The sequence below is a fragment of the Gasterosteus aculeatus genome, chromosome 18, assembly GCF_964276395.1.
Source record: "Gasterosteus aculeatus chromosome 18, fGasAcu3.hap1.1, whole genome shotgun sequence".
Lineage (NCBI taxonomy): Eukaryota > Metazoa > Chordata > Actinopteri > Perciformes > Gasterosteidae > Gasterosteus > Gasterosteus aculeatus.
The window spans coordinates 1,334,886-1,339,450 of record NC_135706.1 but is presented as its reverse complement, the minus strand read 5'-3'; positions in this window follow the sequence as shown (position 1 = coordinate 1,339,450).

The window sequence follows — 4,565 nt, the reverse complement described above, 5'->3', positions numbered from 1 at the left end:
CACGGTCGTATCAACGTTACTACAATGACTTTGTGACGCAAGTTCAGGCTTGTTGTGTTCTCTCCATAATGGCAGTTCATCTGGATTCATTTTGGTATTTTTGAGTTCATTGATGTGAGAGATGGGAAGAGAGGGGAAGAAATAGTCCAAAATACCCCTCCTCATTTCCACCCAAACCTTATGGCATCTGACCACCATCGACCATCCAGTCATCTTCAGCCGCTTATCCGGGGTCGGGTCGTGGGGGCAACAGCTCCAGCAGGGGACCCCAAACCTCCCTTTCCCACATCTACCAGCTCTGACTGGGGGATCCAAGGCGTTCCCAGGCCAGTGCAGAGATATAATCCCTCCACTTGGTCCTGGGTCTTCCCCGGGGCCTCTTCCCAGCTGGCCGTGCCTGGGACACCTCCCTAGGGAGGCGCCCAGGGGGCATCCTCACCAGATGCCCGAACCACCTCAACTGGCTCCTTTCAAAGCAAAGGAGCAGCGGCTCTACTCCGAGCTCCTCGCGAATGGCTGAGCTTCTCTAAGGGAGACGCCAGCCACTCTCCTGAGGAAACCCATTTTGTCCGCTTGTACCCGTCACCTAGTTCTTTCGGTCATGACCCGTCCTTCATGACCATAGGTGAGGGTAGGAACCAAGATTGACCGGTAGATCGAGAGCTTTGTCTTCTGGCTCAGCTCTCTTTTTGTCACCACGGTGCGGTAAAGCGAGTGCAACACCGCCCCCGCTGCTCCGCTTCTCCGCCCAAACTCACACTCCATCTTCCCCTCACTCGTGAACAAGACCCCGAGGTACTTGAACTCCTTCACCTGGGGTAAAGACACATTCCCTACCTATTCAAGCCAAGGACTCTCTTAACCAGATCAGAATAATTCCAGAACTTTCTTTGCAGGTGCACTCAGACTTGATGATGAACACAGACTCTTTTTCATTAGGAAAGCGATCAACCAATGCCTGTCTACCTGTCCTCCCTTCTCTAATGAATGATTCAGTTCATTACGTCTGTGTCCCTCACACGGACCTCAGAGGCCGCCCATCGCGGCTTCTGCTGCTTTTTTCTGGGCATTTCTCTGCGCCATTAATTCCACCCTGGACCTCCGTCCATCGATTGTGACACAAAAGGAGGGGTGGTGGCCATCAATAACCCTGCAATCCTTTGCAGAGCTCCTGGCGTACGTCTTTCTCCTGCGGATCACTCTAGAAAGGAGAGAGAAGACAGGTACAAAAAAAGGAGAAAGATGGGAACAAGACGGACAGCGAGCGGCATGCGACGCTGTCAGCGCAGCAGAGGTCTGGAGGCCCCCGCTTTGATACCGAGCTGCAGGGAAACAGGCAGAAAGAAGAAAGACAGAAGCAGAAGGGAGCGGACGGGAGTCGTGACCAAGCTAATTAGATCCAAATGCTCAGAAATATCCAACAAGTGCCCCAACGTCTGGCACATCTGAGAAAGGCTGTGCACCGTCTGCACTCACAGAACAGTTAGCATGACAACGCTGCGAGGTTGTGGTGCTGCAGAGCGGTGGGGGGGGGGGGGGGGCAATTCTATTTTCTCCCTGTGAGCCCTTGAATAGCTGTGAGCTTGGCGATGCTTTGAGAAGCATGTTTGTGGTGTTCTTTCGTGAACAGTGACGCTGCAGGGCAGCTGTGAGTAGCCTGGTCGCCAAACAGCGTCGGGAGCATCTAGAGTACGTGAAAATCACTTAACACTTTCCTACCTTTGTTTCAAACCAAAGCATTAGAAATTGGGAATTTAAACCAATTAAGCTTGAACAGTTTTAGGACGAGGGACTAGACATCAAACATCATTCTCATGTGGCGTTGAACAGTCCATGGCGCCGATGGCGACAGAGCGCCGGTCTCCTGCCAAGTGTGGACCTTCAGAGAAGAGGGAGGGGAAGCTGTGGAGCTGCTCGGCACCAAGGGCCAGCAGAGAAAGCAGCCCGAGTACTCGTCTTTTTAATCTCTGTTTCTTCCTCCGGGGACCTGCATGTTAATATTATTTTATTCTCCGTACGCATCCAAAGTCACCTCTCGGAAAACAGCCGGCAATTACATTATGTCACGATTTTAATCTCCTACTGGGCCCCTTGTTGTGGAAGTAGAATAGTGCAAAAACAAGTGTCCTTGCTCAAGGCCACATACTGGCTCCTATGAACCTTTGACCTCTGGACTTTATAATCCACCCACTAATACCCCATAGCATGACAGTCATAGGCAGTAAAATCCCTCAAAAGTCGTTTGGCCGTATTATACGCCAAACAGCCTGAAGAGACGGCCTCCAGGGGACCGGGACGCTCCATGTGGTCTCGGGCGTGGCCTTTAAGGAGACGTTGCACTGCACACAACGACGTAACATGCATTTGCGATATGACAGTTGCAGGTTCTACCCGACGCTTGTGCAAAGATACATCTATTTTTTACGTTACTAGACGGCTAACAAACGCAGCTGTGGCTGCTCACGAACTCCGCCCACGGGCGATGCACTTACTAAACCATCGGGCGAGAAGTAAAGATGTTTAAACAACGAATGCAATGGGCATCCAGTCAGAAACAGCTAGAGGAGCTAAAGGGAGCTACTGCCCCCCAGGGGTGGTTCAGCAGTGGTTCTCTGCACGAGACAACCGGCTGGTTCACGAGCCATGTTTTACTGTGACATTCACATAAATAATGGAACTTTAAAATGATTCACAATTTGTTTGAGGTTGTTGGGTACACTGACAGCAACATAATTCAAATATTAAGAAGTGTGTTTTATTTTTTCATTTTCACCTGAAGGTGCGACTTTATGAGATGAAAATAAGGCGTTTGTGTCAGAGCTCTGTGCTGCAGGACAGAAAGGACAAAAGGAACACTGGTGTACAAAGTGTCAGCAGCGCTTCGTGTGAAACCTCCACAGTTCTCTCTAATATTCAACCTCATCGCTATGTGGCCAAAACTACGCACCGGTAAAACAATGGACAGATAGTGTTGTGTTGCCAAATCATTTAACTGTAACATGGAGGCAAAAGGGACATTAACAAAATGCTGCTTTTGACTTTGCTGCCACGAGGGTCGACTTTGTGTTATCGCGCCACTGATGTTCCAGCAGAACGGTGAATAATGGGCTGTAGTGCTCGTCCTGATTAAGAGACCCCAGGTCACTCGCTTCATGTTTTGTTTCATAATTCCTGTTAAGCAAAAGAACCATTTGCTGCACACTGTGAACCCAGCGAGCGAGTTTTGGAAGGTTAATCATTCTGCAACACTCCAAGCAAACACTACAAGTCGTCACCACCAGGTGTCCCTTTAGTCCAATTTGACCCTTTAGTACAATCTGCAAGGCGAACGAATAATTCCCAATCGTGGTGTTCAGTCTGGCAACGGGCAGATCAGCCCTCAGCTCTTCAGCAGTGTCCAAAGCACCAACCGTGTCCCAACAACTGCACCATAAGGCTTTAGTACCCAATGCATGTAGGTCTGTCATGTCCTCAGCTGACCCATTGGACAGACAGGATGGTAAAAATGTCTTCCACGTCCTTCACGTCATTCCGCTTTTCTACCACTCTCTTGGAGTATTCCAAAGGGCTGCAACTGTAAGGTTCCCCCCATGGGGAACTACATCAGTGAAACACCCTGTGACACTTTCACTGACCTGTTTCCAGCCTTGGATCTAATATAGTGTTTCATAACTGACTCACGATGTGTAGCATAACTGCTGGAGTAATAAACACAGCGACAGTGTCTTGCTGTGTGGGTGTTTGTAGCGGAAACTCAACGCCATGACAACCAACGGCCGTGGCAGTGGAAGACGTGGGTGTCCTCTGACCCCCGTTTCTCTAAGCTAACTGGCCCCTATGGTCCCGCAGAGGTGTGTTTACTCTGCACATACCTTCAACCGCACTGCTGATGACAAAGAGATCCGAGCCTTTCCTTTGTGTGTGTGTGTGTGTGTGTGTGTGTGTGTGTGTGTGTGTGTGTGTGTGTGTGTGTGTGTGTGCGTGTGTGGGTGTGTGTGTGTGCTCGCGCTCTGGTTGCTTTGCATTGCAGCGCCTGGGGGCCCAGTATAAAAGCTCCCAACTAATGTTCAAACATGCCCAATCCTAAAGCTGACTAACCCAGCAGGGACGAGCAGAAAGTTTACTGAGAGGTGCTCCAGTTTGCTATCTGAAACCCTGACCTAGTTATGAATGTTATGAGTTTAAAATATTAGCATTTAGTTGGATAACATGAATATCTTACTATCATGTATAACAAATAAAAGTAAAAAAAATGATGGGTGGAAATGATCTAATAGACTAATCATTTCACTATATAATATCATCCTGTACATGCTTGATACATGGAACACTAGTAGGGGCAAGTACAATTTTTAAATAGCGTTGGAGGTAGTACAGTATTATAACTATAAGGACCTATCTTACGGAGACAGCACAGGAATTTTAACAGATGCATTTTTCTTAAACTCTAATATCGGCTTGACGTTGAGGTTCAAAAAAATTTGCAACTCACTGCAGATTCAGAAGAAGAAAAGCTGAACAATTGTTGATTTAATCGCATTCACCAATTACAGATGCGAGTGGGC